An 18,102-nucleotide genomic window follows, 5' to 3' on the forward strand; every position below is an offset into this window, starting at 1 on the left:
AAAGGTATGGATAACACCAAATGTAAGTGAAGTTGGGACCCTCAGGAACATTAAGGGTGGGCATGCAATTTAGTACAACAACCTTGAAAAACTGGTGGATCTTATCTAGTAAAACGAAAGCTGTATAGATCCTAAGATCTAGCAATTCCAATCCTAGGTCTATACCCTAGAAAACTTCACTTTTGATTCAGGAAAGGTACACAACAAAGTTCATAGCAACTTTGTATATGACATGCATTGTATATCAATTATACATATATGTATGTATGCATATATCTCATTGTATGAATATATCAATTTATTTTTCCATTGTCAATTGACATTTGAGTTGAGATATTTGGCTATTAGAGATGGCTTCCTTGGTGGCTCAGCTGGTTAAGAATCCGCCTGGCAATTCAGGAGACTCAAAAGATGCGAGTTAGATCCCTGGGTCAGGAAGATCCCCTGGAATAGGAAATGGCAACCTGTTCCAGTATTTTTGCCTGGAGAATCCCATGAGCAGAGGCACCTGGCAGGCTACAGTCCATGGTATCACAAAGAGTCAGACACGACTGAGAACACGAGCATGCAATTAGGAATGAGGCTGCTGTGAACATCTTTGTTTGTGTATTTTGGAACATGTATATGTACATTTCTGTCAGTTATGTGCCTGGTAGTAGAACTCCAGCAGAGTATGCCTGTTCAGCTTTAGTAGAGATTGCCAAACAATTTTCCAGAGTGATTGTACATGCCTAGGAAGTGAGAGCTTGGTTATATCACATCTTCACCAGTGCTTGGTATTTTCTTTCTTTTTCATTTTAGTCATAGTGAGTGTACAGTGGTAGTGGACCATGATTTTAAAGTGCAATTTCCTGATGACTAATAAAACCTAGTTCTTTTAGTATGTCTGTTGGTCATTTGGTATGCTATTATTTTAAAAGTATGATATTAATAAAAGATCCTTAGAAGCACTATTTAATAAAGTTGATTATGAAATGTCTGTATAAATCATCATATCAGTGAATTAAAGCTGAGTTATCCTACAATGTGAAGAAGGAAATGGCAATCCACTCCAGTATTCTTGCCTGGAGAATCCCAGGGACGGAGGAGCCTGGTGGGCTGCCGTCTATGGGGTCGCACAGAGTCGGACACGACTGAAGTGACTTAGCAGCAGCAGCAGCAGCAGCATCCTACAATAAAACTTGAGAATCTCAGTGGCTTAAAACAGCAAGATTTAATTCTTGCTCTTGCCACATGTCTTTTTCTGATGGTCGGTGGCTCTGCTCCACGTGCCAACCATTATGGCAGCTTGGGAAGGGACAGCCCCCAGTCGTGTCATTGCTGGTCTCCAGACAGAGTAAAAAAAGAGGTGGCAATGCAGTGGATCACACACAAGCTCCTAAAGCCTCTGCTTACAGGTGGCAAGTACTTCACTTCCCCACATTCCACTGTCCCAAGCAAATTGTGTGTCCATGATTAACGTCAGTGAGAGCATTGTGTAATCTTCCACAAAGAAGAGGCTCAGAGAAAAGGGCATTAAATATTTGTAAACAAGAGAGTGACACATAGCATCTCTTTCTGCAGAGGAAGTTTATAACAGAAATATAAACTATTCTAGGATGTTGAGTGTTCTAGGATGGAACACTCAAACTGTCTATGGGTGAGCTGTCTTCAACACACATAACTTGTGCTGCACCTCTGTTTTGTTGATTAGCTATCATCATTTAAAAATCGTGGCATTTCACAAAGATGCAGATTTCTGGCTTTTCTTGGAAATCTAAGTTACAGGAAGAACCATTTGGAGCTGAGTGGCATCACCATTCTAGATGGGATGTGCACTGCTCTGGTGCCTTGCAAACATTTTTTACATAACCCACAATAAACAATGCATTTTGCATTACTCCTCACATGCGTACATATGCAGGTGTACACGTTGAGGTACAGGTATATGTGTGCATATACTTACATATTTCCAAAGCAAATCCATGAAATAATGCTTACTGTTTTCTACAGTGCATGCTGATATCATCTCTTCTATTCTATCCTACTTTACCTTATTCTTTCCTTTCTTTAAAATGTGAAATCAACCTCTAAATTGATTTCACAAACCCTTGCTAGGTCACAGGTCACAAGTTGAAAACACTGCTCTCGAACATATTACTTGTCTGCTGTTCCTCTGGATGCCACTGGTTACTTTTCTAGATTGAATTTCTGTGTAAGCATTTCCAGATTCCCAGGACAGCTTGTTGTGTGGGTGAGCAGCAGCTGCTTTCCCTCAGTGATTTAAGCCTGTGCATTTACTGGCTTTGCCCAAAGGTCTTAAATAAAATTTATACTGCTTGAATACCTGCAAGTTACTATGATTACCCTTCCCTTATTTGACCTTCTGTTTCAATCAAAATAGCTTTTTAGGCAATAGATCTCCAATTCAAAATATCACAACTTCCTGGCTGGGCTAGGGAATAAAGGATGAAGTCTAAGTGAGTCTTGGGCTTCCCAGGTGGCGTTAGTGGTGAAGAACCCACCTGACAATGCAGGAGACAGATGTCAGTTCGATCCCTGGGTCTGGAAGATTCCCTGAAGGAGGTCCCCACTCCAGTAGTCTTGCCCGGAGAATCCTATGGATAGAGGAGCCTGGTGGGCTACAGTCCATAGCGTCACACAGAGTCGGACACGACTGAGCAACTGAGCAGCACAAGTGAGTCTTTCTGTGGGTTCAGGAAGGAGCGTTCTCAGAGGCTAAGCACTGTGAATAATGACTTTATTACCTCAGGAGACCCAAGGACATGTTTTCCACAGATCGATTCCTCTGTATCATGGATTCACTTAACAAATATTTATTGTTCACCTGTGTTCCCTGTCCTAGGAAACTCATCCAAGCTTTGTACAAAGATCTAGTGTAGATAGTAATCATTTATTTCTGTGTTTTATTGCCTTGTTGTTTGCTGTTTTCTTCCCTTGACCCAGAAATCCATCCATTGTCAGAGGGCAATTCTAGTTAAGGGTATGTTACTCAGATGTGTCCTCCTGCTCAGATGTTTGTTGATTCTAACTGCTGTCTGTCTGTATGTGTAAGTGATGGGTTTATGTGTGGTGGTGTAGGTAGAGGGTATGGGAATGATGAGACACCAAGTAAAAGTCTCTTAGCCACTATGACACAAGCAGTATTGCTATAAAACCAAGTGAAAAGGGTTGTACTAGATGGAAAGATGGAGAAGGCAATGGCACCCCACTCCAGTACTCTTGCCTGGAAAATCCCATGGACAGAGAAGCCTGGTAGGCTGCAGTCCATGGGGTCGCTAAGAGTCAGACACAACTGAGTGACTTCACTTTCACTTTTCACGTTCACGCATTGGAGAAGGAAATGACAACCCACTCCAGTGTTCTTGCCTGGAGAATCCCAGGGACGGGGGAGGCTGGTGGGCTGCTGTCTATGGGGTTGCACAGAGTCGGACACAACTGAAGTGACTTAGCAGCAGCAGAGGGAAAGAAGTATCTTCATGTTTTCATAGGGTTCGGTGAAGCTTTGCCTTTTGAGGAGCAGTGCACTTGTGATACCGAGGGGATTCCACCATCTCCATGGTGTTGGTCTCTGGAAGCAATTCAACCACCTAAGTAGCGTTGGTGTCAGGTGTACCCAGCATAATTGGGCAGCAAGGCCTGGTGGAACATGGCAAGAGGGGCTTACCAGGATCATTCAAAGCAGTAGTAATGCCCCTTCCTGCCAGCTGGAGGCAGTGGAAGCCTCACAGTGGACATTGCGGGACAGGGCCAGAACGGGAGAGGAAGGAAATGGCTAACATGTTTCTGATTCCAGGAGGACAGCTAAAGGAGACTCCCAGAAATAATTATAACGATGAGATGAGTTCATATTTAGAGATATTGCAGTAGCTGATAGAGGCGAGAGCCAGTAATATACGGACTGTTACTATTAGTAATGTGACCCCAGGGTAAGTCATGAATTTAGACAGCAAGATTATTTCTCCTTCTCTATGTATGTGCTTTACCTAAAAATGTCCTTTTATAGAAGCATGAATGCAGCAAAAATCCTTGAACACTGTCTCCAAACCTTCCCCATTGCCTTGACATTTTGTCTTTCTCTTAAACTTGTCTCCTTTTCTGCCCACCCTGTCCTTGATCTCTTGTGTCTATATCCAGACCTGAGGAGAGGAGAGTCATGAACTCCTTGGCTGCGCTGTTACTTGTGTCTCCTATTTGTATTTGCTTTTTCTACTCATTCATCTCCCTTGCCTCTATTCTTGTTACTAGCAAGTCCCTTCCTGATGTCCTGGCTATACCCCCTTTATCTTCCTACTATCCTAAGTTAGCAAAACAGCAAAAAATAATAGCGAAGGTGGGTATAGTTGACAGAATTATGGCTCCTAAATTAATATCATATAGCTCAACCCATGCTAACCTCTAGTACCTCAAACTATGACTTTATTTGTAATAAGTGTCTTTGCAAATGCAATTACTGTAAAGATCTTGACATGAGATCATCCTGAATTAAAGTGTGCCTTATATCCAATGACAAGTGTCTTATAAGAGACAGATAAGGAGAAGACAGACAGAGACCCAGGGAAGAAGCCATGTGAAGACAGAGGCAGAAATCACAGTTCTGCTGACCGAGACAAAGAATGCTGGGGGCCACAAGATGCTGGAAAACTCAAGGAAGGATTCTCCTCTAGCGCCTGCAGAAGGAGTGTGGCGCTCCCCACCCCTGAATTTCAGACTTCTGGATCTAGAACTGTGAGACAGTAAATTCTATTGTTTAAGCTAGCAAGCTTACTGCAGTTAGTTATGGCGGGCCTGGGAAACTTGGACAGTGAAACACCAAACAGCACCAAAGAAACATTTATTTCACAATTGGTGAATATTTTAAAATAATAAAAAATGTTCTAGAAAAGACTATGCAAATATTTTCAATCATTAATAATTAAAAGACTTTGCTAAATATTTTTAACATTTGCTAAATAATTATTTTTAACACAATTATAGAGCCAGTTCTCATCTGACAATAAAGTGCTCCTAAAGTTAACAGTCCTGGGTGTTCACTGGAAGGACTGATGTTGAAGCAGAAACTCCAATACTTTGGCCACCTGATGTGAAGAACTGACTCATTTGAAAAGACCCTGATGCTAGGAAAGATTGAGGGCATGAGGAGAAGGGGACGACAGAGGATGACTAACTCAATGGACATGGGTTTGGGTGAACTGAGGGAGTTGGTGATGGACAGGGAGGCCTGACGTGCTGCGGTTCATGGGGTCGCAAAGGGTCGGACATGACTGAGCGACTGAACTGAACTGAACCGAAAGTTAAGACATAAACAAATTGTTTGAGACTCATAATACATCTTTTCCTACAGGAGTCATGTGATATATTATGGATATTTTCCAGATATTAACCCATAATAATTGTTTTAATGGTAGTCACATGTGGACTATAGATTTCCTAAAACTCAGGATTATGCTGTATATATATAAGCTCACTACCTCGCAGACTGATTTGCATATGATAGACACCCCCAGTACCAATAAACTCTCTTTGAATAGTTCATTTTTGAGCATCATACAATAGTGTTTAAGAGCATCTGTTCTGGAATCTAAAAATCTTGGCCCTGCCACCTACGGAATGTTTAAGCAAATTATGTAAACTCTCTGTGCCTGACTTTATTTGTTTATCAAATTGGAATAATAATACCTACCCCATAATGTTGTGAGGAGTTAGTAAATTATTACATATAGACTGCATGCTCAGTTGTGTCCAACTCTTTGCGACCCCCCTGGACTGTAGCCTGCCAGGCTTCTCTGTCCATGGAATTTTTCAGGCAGGAGTACTGGAGTGGGTTGCCATTTCCTACTCTGTATTACATATAAAGTACTTAGAATTAAGACTAGTACTTGCATACCAGGATTCAATAAATGTTAACTATTATTAGCACTAAACACATTTCCCAACTAAATTACAAACTCTTTGAGATAGAGAAATGCCCAGTGTTTTTTATAATCTCAGAACCTACACAATTTTTTGCATAGTATATTCGTTTAGTAAATATTTGTTGAACTAATAGAAGGAATGAATGAGTGGTTACCTGTTTATAATACTTTCTTGCCCCCAAATCATGCAGAATCAATAAGCATTTGTTGACATGTTGCAATAAAAATGGGTTAAGAAATTAAACGGTTAAATGATTGTCAAAGAACTACAAATATAATTAAGAAAAGAAAAAACTACCAATGTGAAATTGTTCATCATATTTTAGCCCCTGGACGCTGGCAACTTGTGCTGTGTTTCCTTGTAATTCGAGAATTGTGCATCATGTTTTGCTTCCAACCCAGGAAGAACACAGGAAACACACAGATTTCTGGAGGTCTTTCTCTTTGTCCGTCCTTTCTGGAATTCTGCCCTGCAGCTTCCTTCCACCTCAGCTTCCTGAGCTCTGAACTCCTCACCTCAGCGGGGCCTCTAGGTTCTCTAGGGTTCCACTCCCTACATCTGCAGTCCGTGAATTGCATCCAGGATGTTCATAGCACTCATCTCCTGTTTCCCTTCTTCAGGAGGTCAGTCTTACAGGCCCCTTGTTCAGTGTCTGAAAACAGCTGTTTCATGTGTTTTGTTTAGTTTTCTAATTGTTCACAATGAGAGTGAAGTTTTTGTTGCTTTTAACCAAACAGGTATCTTGGTTAAAAGGGAAAAAAAAAGAGTAACTATAAACTAAGACTTCTACCTTTATTTCGTTGGTTCTTTTGTTGATGAAGAACTACAGGACCCTTCCTTAGTTTTGAAGAGGTTCTGCTAGGCAAGTTTTCAGGCTATGTTAGCAGTTGGCTTCAGGGATACACCCTTCCATCTTTACTTCTGGCTTAAAGAAATAAGAATGGAGAAGAGAATTCTAAAGTATAAATAAAGATTGTATACTGTTGCCTGTACCAAAGCACATATCTCATAACTTGTTAGGCAGAGTGGTAAGATCTCTCTCCCATTTATTTGTGCATTCCTTTTCATATAGTCATATTCTATTAGGATCCTCTATTGCTTTTCACAAATTGGTTTCAACTTTTAACAATGATAGATACAGATTTCCTGAGCTGAGCACAGAGGCCATTTCTGTTTATGTTATTTCTGTGCAGTCAGTCATTCCCCTTCAAGGTCATAGCCCTATAGCTGTGTCATACATAAACAATCTATTTTAATAGATTGTTGAGGGAGTCATTTCATCAAAGAAGTGCATTATATCTACTGGAGGATTTTCTTGTCTGAGAACACTCCTGAAATTATGTTTTCCCAAGATTTCAAACTTTATTAAAATTTTCAATTTTATAAAAGATGATTTTCTTTTCGGCATAATTATTACCTACTGTGATAGCAATCAGGTCACATTCTGAATATTCATTTCCTTGTTAATTTTTATCTAACTCTTAAAAGCTCCTTTACGTGAGCTGCCAGAACAGTGAATGAGCCCCATCAATTAAGAAATTTGGGGGCCACATATGGTCCAAAATCCAACATAATGATAGCTGGAATAGAATGAACAAGAAGTTAATGAATAATAACCTCAGTCATTTCAGGGGAATTAAGCCCTGCTGGAGAACTCTGGCCCTGAGGCTTGAAGTCTGTTATCTACAGAGAGGAACTCCCTGTATCCCACTACCTTCATGGCTCCATTTGTCAGCATGAGACTTGCTGGTGACAGAGACTGGCAGATGTCAACACATAAGGCATTCTTTCTGCTGGGATGTTTATTGTCTCTTCCATGGTAGATGTTCTCTAAATGTTAATGGAGACAAAGGTCTCCATACTGTGTGAGCACTAACACACACCCATCCATATACCTCTTGTCCAGACCTCCCCAATATAAACTTTCTTCTGAGTCCCTGTATACATGTATATGTATGTATGTGTATAATATATACATATAGTTTAAGTAAATAAACTACATAACTTATGTCTGTTGTAAGCAAGGCCAGGGTTCTTGGCCTCCTTAATCAATAGAAATTGATCAGAAATCAGACAGGAAATTCAGGCAAGGCTTTATTGGAGCCCCTGCTTTTCAGCAGTAAGGAGTAAGAACAAGTAACAGATTCTCTTGTTTGCCTGCTCCTGGGTATGTGTGTGTGTCCAGGGGTCAGGTTAGAGGGTGGCTTAGGTAATTTGCTTACCCCTTAGGTGGTGTCGTGTTCAGGAGACATGTGCAGTCTCCCACTTTTGCTCTCAACCCTCTGCTTTTGTTCCAGGCTCTTCAGAAGTGACAGTTGGGTTTTTTGGTCTCTTTGTATCTTTTGTCCAAAATTTGATCTAACTGTACATGCATGCAGTTATTTTTAGTCCCATATAACTTCTTGTATTTTGTGCCAAAGGAGAGGTGTGTCTAGGTAGGAGCATTGCAGCACTGCAGCAAAGGGTCCCAGGTCCCAGATTGTCTCATTCCTAGCACTTGTAACAGTGTCTTGTGCATTTGAATAAATACTAAATACAAGTCTTTGCCAATATGTATGAGAAATATATTCCTAGTTATACTTTTGTCTTATTAACTTTATTGTAAGTGATACTCAGAAGAACAGAAATATTAAATTTTAGTATAGTTAAGTATATCAGTCTTTTCTTCTACAAGAAGAAGGCTTCCCTGGTAGCTCAGATGGTAAAGCGTCTGCCTACAATGCAGGAGACCCAGGTTCAATCCCTGGGTCAGGAAGATCCCCTGGAGAAGGAAATGGCAACCCACTCCAGTATTCTTGCCTGGAAAATCCCATGGACTGAGAAGCCTGGTACGCTACAGTCCATGGGATCGCAAAGAGCCAGACACAAGTGAACGATTTCACTCACACTGATGAATAGTGGCTCAAACGGTAAAGCGTCTGCATACAATGCCGGGGACCCAGGTTCAATCCCTGGGTCGGGAAGATCCCCGGGAAAAAGAAATGGCAACCCACTCCAGTATTCTTGCCTGGAAAATCCCATGGACGGAGGAGCCTGGTTGGCTACTGTCCATGAGGTTGCAAAGAGTTGGACACGACTGAGCAACTTCACTTCACTTCAAATATATCAGTCTTTTCTTCTACAAGTAAGCCATCTTTGTTTCTTATTGAAGAAATTCTGTGCTGCAAAGTCATAAATATGTTCTTCTGAATTTTCTTGTAGCCCATAATTCCCCCGTTGATCTGCAGTGACATTTCTGTTGTTTATTAAGTTTCAATATAAATGTGGTCTGTTTCTAGGCTGTCTATTTTGCTCCACTGTCTGTTTGTCTATCCTGTTTATGTCATTGATAATGACATAATAGACCAACCTGCTATGAGCATTTGTTTTCTGGATGAACTTCAGCTTTTGTGAATTGATCTTTTTTATCTGGACTAGTGGTTGTCAGACTTAAGGTGCATCACAATTGCTTATTAAAACACAGATCACTGGGAGTTCCCTGGTGGTCTAGTGGTTAGGATTTGGCACTTTCACTGCTGTGGCCCAGATTCAGTCCCTGGTCAGGCAACTAAGGTCTTACCAAATAATATGATTTCAAGTAGTCATTATTTATTTCTTTTCCCCTAGAATTCATGTTACTAGATTTAAGCAGTAGTGTATATATTAATATGGAATATTATATTAGAAAGGCAGATGTATTTAAAATATAATATTGAAAATAAATACATGAATACATAATATTTTGGACTTCAAGTAAATGTTGCCATGATTTTTTTTAAAGGAATTTAAATATGAATACTGTCCTCCCAGATTTTGACAGTAGGAATTGTTGGTTTTTTACTGCAAACTATCTTCTTAGACTGAAATGTAGAGCATATTTCTCTTCAGACTTAATTATAGGCGCTAAATACAAGTTGAGTAATTTAATAGTATATTCTCCATATGCAAAAAAATCATTTTTACTAGTCAGTACAGCTTTCTAATTTGATCTTAATCCAAAAGAAAAAAATTACACAGAAAAACTTATCAGCAGAGATCGGTAAATAGTTTATGGAGAAATATTAAATTCTCTGGGTTTATAACACTTTAAAAGTATCTTTTGTGTGTCATCATAACTCTGATGGCTGAGACACTGGTTGGTAACTCATTAGGAATACATGCTAAAATTATTTGCTTTGATTTTTTTAATGATGTATAATTTTATGTTCCCCTAAAATTGACTTATTTTAAACCAATCATATCTTGGGCCCCAGGAATATATTAATTTACCATTGTGATTGCTTCAAGATATTGTTATTTAGACTTATATCCTCAATTCACTAATGAAAGATATTAAAATAATGATGAATAAAATATATGGATAGTAATAAAATTATATAATATATCTTCAAAGTCTGAATATAACTGATAACATATTTGTGTTATGGCTGATTCTTTACAAAAAGCAGCTCTGACTTAATGAAAACTTTTTATTTTGAAAGTCTATCAGTAAAATGTTTCTGGAGAATGTGAACTTTACTGAAAGTATACAACATTAACAAGAGTAGAATTAAATAACTGAGGTGCCACTAAAGAATCAAAGATATCTCACACATACTTTGATTAAACAAAGTATGAGTGGAAACATATTTTATCTCACTATGTAACTCAGTAAAATGTTAAATAGGTAAAACAAAGAAGGGCATTATCAGGAGTTTTTAGGTAAGATTAAAAAAATATGAGACTCCAACAGAATGCTCTTAGGCAATATTCCTCTCATGTACATGCTGAGAATTCATTTGGCTAATCATGATTCTTAATATATACTTTATATCTTTGGCTTGGACCCACAGACTAAATGCAGACATTTCTGTCATTTTCAGGTTTGTTGCTTAGGATGCTAATTGAAATTCAGGGCAGAAAAAACTACATCACTGGCTTTTGTGTGTCTATGAAAGGCCTTCTTATTAGACTTTGTTCAGTGTAAAATCTTCTCTTCTCTGCAAACTGAGAGGGACCCTATGTGTGAAGTGTGTCCAGTCGTGTCTTTAAGAGCAATGTAGACACTAGTCACTCACCAGCCAGAAGCCCTCATGCACACTGCTCAGCAGGGAGCCCCGACCATCAGGTGCCAAAAGAAGACGCCCACTCATCTTTCTAAAATTCTTTCCCAGGGCTGGGGGATGGGAGCCATCCTTTGAGCCTCTGTACAGAACTTTGAATTTCCAAGGAGGGAAATCATGTTTTCATCCCCCAAATACTATTTTGTCCCTGAGTTAATGTCCTTTGAAACTTTGAGCCAAACTAGATAGCACTCAGAACTTAAGGCTATGGCCCCTTTGTTCTCTATTTCATAGTGCTCCCAGCCTTCTCCTGAGTTTGGAGGCCTGGAAAATGAGAAATTCATTTTGATTTGGAGAGAATTCTTAGTTTTCCCTTTGCATATTTTATTCTTTTTGTTTCAGTCTGTTTTCTTTGGCTTTTGGCATGAACCCAGAAGGCAAAGTCAAGGTGTCTTAATGAGAAGAGCTCAGAATTAGGGTGTGGAGTACTTGGATCAAAGCCTAGAGCTATCATTTCCTACTTCTATGACCTACTTTAATTTCCTTAATCTCCTTCCTTAATCCCAAAGAGATTTATTGGTGTATATTGTAGTAAAATATATACTACGAGTTCTTTTTATTTAACTACTTGTACCATATTTAATTACCAGCAATGAATATTACATATTAGTTGAATATGTTTGAATCATAGCATTCTTTTGCTGTCTTTTCTTTTATGCCCAAGAAATTTCTGTCCTATGTCTATAAGTAATTTGTAAGCATTAAAACAACTATTTTAAAAACAAATAGCTGAGAAAAGACGAGAAGCTAAAGGCAAAGGAGAAAAGGAAAGACATATCCATGTGAATGCAGAGTTCCAAAGAATAGCAAGGAGAGATAAGAAAGCCTTGCTCAGTGATCAATGAAAAGAAAACAAAAGAATGGGAAAGACTAGAGATTTATTCAAGAAAATCAGAGATATCAAGGGACATTTCATGCACAGATGGGTACAATAAAGAACAGAAACTGTATGGACCTAACAGAAGCAGAACATATCAAGAAAAGATGGCAAGAATACACAGAACTATATAAAAAAGATCTTCATGACCTAGATAACTGCAATGATATGATCACTCACCTAGAGCCAGACATCCTGGCGTCCAAATTCAAGTGGGCCTTAGGAAGCATCACTACAAACAAAGACAGTGGAGGTGGATGGATTTCAGTTGAGCTATTTCAAATCCCAAAAGATGATGCTGTGAAAGTGCTGTACTCAATATGCCAGCAAATGACACTCATGGCCACAGGACCGGAAAAGGTCAGTTTTCATCCCAATCCCAAAGAAAGGCAATGCCAAAGAATGTTCAAACTACACACAACTTCACTCATCTCACATGCTAGCAAAGTAATGCTCAAGAACCCCCAAGCTAGGCTTCAGCAGTACATGAACCAAGAATTTCCAGATTACAAGCTGGATTTAGAAAAGGCAGAGGAACCAGAGATGAAATTGCCAACATCCATTGGACCATAGAAAAAGCAAGAGAATTCCAGAAAAACATCTACTTCTGATTTATTGACTATTCCAAAGCCTTTGACTGTGTGGATCAAAACAAACTATGAAAAATTCTTAAAGAGATGGGAATACCAGACCACCTTATCTGCCTACTGAGAAATCTGTACGCAGGTCAAGAAACAACAGTCACAACAGACATGGAACAACGGACTGGATCCAAAATAGGAAAAGGAGTACATCAAGGCTGTGTACTGTCACCATGCTTATTTAACTTATATATAGAGTACATCATGAGAAATGCTGAGCTAGAAGAAGCACAAGCTGGAATCAAGATTGCCAGGAGAAATATCAATAACCTCAGATATGCAGATGACACCACCCTTATGGCAGAAAGTGAAGAAGAATTAAAGCCTCTTGATGAAAGTGAAAGAGGAGAGTGAAAAAGTTGGCTTAAAACTCTTGAGAGTCCCTTGGACTGCAAGGAGATCCAACTAGTCCGTCCTAAAGGAGATCAGTCCTGGGTGTTCATTGGAAGGACTGATGCTGAAGCTGAAACTCCAGTACTTTGGCCACCTGATGCAAAGAGCTGACTCATTTGAAAAGACCATGATGCTGGGAAAGATTGAGGGCAGAAGGAGAAGGGACGACAGAGGATGAGATTGTTGGAATGCATCACTGACTCAATGGACATGAGTTTGGTTGAACTCTGGGAGTCAGTGATGAACAGGGAGGCCTGGCATGCTGAGGTTCATGGGGTCGCAAAGAGTCAGACACGACTGAGTGACTGAACTGATGCAGGGTACATCATGCAAAATGCTGGGCTGAATGAAGCACAATCTGGAATCAAGATTGCAGGGAGGACTATCAATAACCTCAGATATGCAGATGACACCAGCCTTATGCCAGAAAATGAAGAAGAACTAAAAAAGCCTCTTGATGAAAGTGAAAGAGGAAAGTGAAAAAGTTGACTTAAAACTCAGCATTCAAAAAATGAAGATCATGGCATCTGGTCCCATCATTTCTTGGCAAATAGATGAGAGAAACAATGGAAACTGTGACAGACTCTATTTTCTTGGGCTCCAAAATCAGTGCAGATGGTGACTGCAGCCATGTAATTAAAAGACACTTGCTCCTTGGAAGAAAAGCTATGACCAACCTAGACAGCATATTAAAAAGCAGAGACATTACTTTGCCAACAAAGATCCATCTAGTCAAAGCTATGGTTTTTCCAGTAGTCATGTATGGATGTGAGAGTTGCACCATAAAGAAAGCTGAGTGCCGAAGAAATGATGCTTTTGAAGTGGGGTGTTGGAGAAGAGTCCTGAGAGTCCCCTGACTGCAAGGACATCAAACCAGCCAATCTTAATGGAAATCAGTCCTGAATATTGATTGGAAGGACTGAGGCTGAAGTTGAAGCTCCAATACTCTTGGCCACCTGATGTGAAGAGTTGACTCATTAAAAAAGACCCTGGTTCTGGGAACAATTAAAGGCAGGTGGAGAAGGGAACGACAGAGGATGAGATGGTAGGATAGCATCATTGACTTTATGGACATGAGTTTAAGGAAGCTCTGGGAGTTGGTGATGGATAAGGACACCTGGAATGCTGCAGTCCATGGGGTTGCAAAGAGTCGGACATGCCTGAGAGACTGAACTGACTGAACTGAAAACAACTTTTATTAAAATGTTAAATAATCAAGATTTTCCACTTCAGTAGTACTGTAATTGATTGAAAAATACACTTTGAGTGATTGTAAAATAAACAGTGAAAACAAAGCAGTTGTTACTTTTATATAAAAGAGAGAAAACCACAAGACTTAGAATCTATTTACCTTCACCTGCCAAGAGGAAGGGCTTCCCAGGTGGTGCTAGTGGTAAGGAGCAATGCAGGAGCCTTAGGAGACACTGTGTTTGATTGCTGGGTCAGGAAGATCCCATGGAGAAGGAAATGGTAACCCACTCCAGTATTCTTACCTGTAGAATCCCATGGACAAAGGAGCCTGGAAAGCTATGGTCCATAGGATCAAAATGAGTTGGACACGACTGTAGTGACTTCACACACACACTGAGAAGATAAAATATTATTGGATATATTTATTCAATGTATGTATATCTTTCAGATATTTATAGAATAAACTGAATTTCTGTTAAGTGAGTGGTATTCAAATGTTTGTTTTATTTTGCCTTAGTTTATTTGGTTTTAGAAGTCTTATCTGCAAAGATGAAGCTTATAGAAAAATATTCTGAATTTCCTTACTGCTACAGAGTGTGCCTTGGAGTACTCTCTTAGGAAGGCAAAAATTTCTGATGCAGCTTGTAGCCTTGACACTTCTATTTCCTTTCAGGACTGACTAGTATGCTCTGCCTTCTCATGACTGAGCAGCTTACTCTCATCTGAATGTTCAGGGTATGAGCAAGGGGGTCTGCACCTTGATTTCTGTGCAGTATCTTTCTGGATGGTTGCTGGAACTTATAATTATTGCACTCTGCTCTCCTAGCCTCAATTTCTATTTCTGTTGGCTTTTCCTGAAGTTGCAGCAATTACACAGAGTCAAATAATTGAAAGGACTCACAACATTCCAATATATGAGTCTATAGGGCAGAAAAAGTTTCCCTCCTTCCTTCTAGGTTCTATGGCAGGTCTCATAATTAAGTTGACATAAGACAGATTCACAGAAGAAAATCATAAGTTTAGTTCAGTCTCTCAGTTGTATCCGACTCTGTGACCCCATGGCCTGCAGCACGCCAGGCCTCCCTGTCCATCACCAACTCCCGGAGCTTGCTCAAACTCATGTCCATTGAGTCAGTGATGCCATCCAAGAATCTCATCCTCTGTAGTCCCCTTCTCCTCCTGCTTTCAATCTTTCCCAGCATCAGGGTCTTTTCCAGTGAGTCAGTTCTTTGCATCAGGTGGCCAAAGTATTGGGGCTTCAGCTTCAGCATCAGTCCTTCCAATCAATATTCAGGACTGGTTTCCATTAGGATTGGCTGGTTTGATCTCCTTGCAGCCAGGGGACTCTCAGGACTCTTCTCCAACACCCCACTTCAAAAGCATCATTTCTTCGGCACTCAGCTTTCTTTATGGTGCAACTCTCACATCCATACATGACTACTGGAAAAACCATAGCTTTGACTGGATGGACCTTTGTTGGCAAAGTAATGTCTCTGCTTTTTAATATGCTGTCTAGGTTGGTCATAGCTTTTCTTCCAAGGAGCAAGTGTCTTTTAATTACATGGCTGCAGTCACCATCTGCACTGATTTTAGAGCCCAAGAAGACAGAGTCTGTCACTGTTTCCATTGTTTCCCCATCTATTTGCCATAAAGTGATGGGACCACATGCCATGATCTTCGTTTTTTGAATGTTGAGTTTTAAGCTAAACTTTTCACTCCTCTTTCACTTTCATCAAGAGGCTTTTTTAGTTCTTCTTCATTTTCTGGCATAAGGCTGGTGTCATCTGCATATCTGAGGTTATTGATATTTCTCCCTGCAATCTTGATTGCAGCTTTTGCTTCATTCAGCCCGGCATTTCACATGATGTACCTTGTATATAAGTTAAATAAGCAGGGTGACAATATACAGCCTTGACATAATCCTTTCCGAATTTGGAACCAGTCCATTGTTCCATATCCAGTTCCAAGTGTTGCTTCTTGACCTGCATACAGATTTCTCAGTAGTCAGGTAAAGTGGTCTGGTATTCCCATCTCTTGAAGAATTTTCCACAGTTTTTTGTGATCCACACAAAGGCTTTGGTATAGTCAACAAATCAGAAATAGATGTTTTTCTGGAACTCTCTTGTTTTATCGATGATCCAGCAGATATTGCCAATTTGATCTCTGGTTCCTTTGCCTTTTCTAAATCAAACTTCAACGTCTGGAATTCACAGTTCATGTACTGTTGAAGCCTGGCTTGGAGAATTTTGAGCATGTGATATGAGTGCAATTTTGAGGTAGTTTGAACATTCTTTGGCATTGCTTTTCTTTGGGATTGGAGTGAAAAATGACCATTTCCAGTCCTGTGGCCACTGCTGAGTTTTCCAAATTTGTGGCATGTAATTCTTGCCTTGAGAACCCCATGAACAGTATGAAAAGGCAAAAAGATATGACACTGAAAGATGAACTCCCCAGGTCAGTAGGTGCCCAATATGCTACTGGAGAAGAGTTGAGAAATAACTCCAGAAAGAATGAAAAGATGGAGCCAAAGTGAAAACAACACCCAGTTGTGGGTATGACTGGTGATGCAAGTAAAGTCCGATGCTGTAAAGAACAAGTTTGCATAGGTATGTGGAATGTTAGATCCATGAATCAAGGTAAATTGGAAGTGGTCATACAGGAGATGGTAAGAATGAATGTTGACATTTTAGGAATCAGTGAACTAAAATGGACTGTGATGGGTGAATTTAATTCAGATGACCATTATATCTACTACTGTGGGCAAGAATCCCTTAAAAAAAAAATGAAGTAGCCCTCATAGTCAACAAAAGAGTCTGAAATGCAGTACTTGGGTGCAAGCTCAAACATGACAGAATGATCTCTGTTCATTTCCAAGGCAAACCATTCAATATCACAGTAATCCAAGTCTATGCCCCAACCACCAATGTTTATTAAGACATAAAAGATGTTCTAGAACTAACACCCAAAAAAGATGTCCTTTTCATCAGAGGGGACTGGAATGCAAAAGTAGGAAGTCAAGGGATACCTGGAATAACAGGCAAGTTTGGCCTCGGAGTACAAAATGAAGCAGAGCAAAGGCTAACAGATTTTTGCCAAGAGAACACACCAGTCATAGCAAACACCCTCTTCCAACAGCACAAGAGAAGACTCTACATGTGGACATCACCAGATGGTCAATACCGAAATCAGATTGATTATATTCTTTGCAGCCAAAGATGGAGAAGCTCTATACAGTCAGCAAAAACAAGACTGGAAGCTGACTATGGCTCAGATCATGAACTCCTTATTGCCAAATTCAGAGTTAAATTGAAGAAAGTAGGGAAACCCACTAGACCATTCAGGTATGACCTAAATCAAATCTCTTATGATTATACAGTGGAAGTGACAAATAGATTCAAGGGATTAAGTTTGATAGACAAAGTGCCTGAAGAACTATGGACAGAGGTTCGTGATATTGTACAGGAGGCAGTGATCAAGACCATCCCTAAGAAAAAAAAGACATAAGGAGAAGCCATAAAATATGAGACTCCCTGGAAGCCAGATAATCAAAGCTTCTGTACCATCCTGAGCTCAGGAGGAGGAATTATGGGTCTGGAACTTCAAAGGGGAGGAAGACAATTCACAGAAGATTAGAAGAGCAAATGTTTGATGAACAAATGTTTGCTGCACCATGCAGACAGATCTTTCTGATACAAAAAGTTATATCTGATAATAGCTGTTTTCCTGATTTAAACCCTCGATCTAAATTTTTTAAACAAGTAATGCCATGCTAAGTCACTTCAGTCGTGTCTGACTCTTAGCGACCCCATGGACTGCAGCCTAACAGGCTCCTCCCTCCATGGGATTTTCCAAGCAAGAGTACTGGAGTGGGGTGCCATTGCCTTCTCCGTTAAACAAGTAAGAGGCAGATTAAAAGCTCTTCCTAAGTCTGCTGGATCCCTATTGTTTTCAGCTCAAAATAATCCACGTTCCAAAGTGGCATATACTGGGATGACTTATTCCG

General features: G+C 39.9%; 1 protein-coding gene and 1 non-coding gene across 5 annotated transcripts in view; both read left to right on the forward strand.

Annotated features, from left to right (window-relative positions):
- The window catches only part of BICD1 (BICD cargo adaptor 1), a 250,083-nt gene that overhangs the window by 142,905 nt on the left and 89,076 nt on the right, over positions 1–18,102 (forward strand). The window lies entirely within an intron of this gene.
- Positions 8,600–8,672, forward strand: TRNAC-ACA. The gene has a single exon. It is a non-coding gene; the product is annotated as a tRNA-Cys (tRNA).

This window comes from Bubalus bubalis, chromosome 4 (assembly GCF_019923935.1).
Source record: "Bubalus bubalis isolate 160015118507 breed Murrah chromosome 4, NDDB_SH_1, whole genome shotgun sequence".
Lineage (NCBI taxonomy): Eukaryota > Metazoa > Chordata > Mammalia > Artiodactyla > Bovidae > Bubalus > Bubalus bubalis.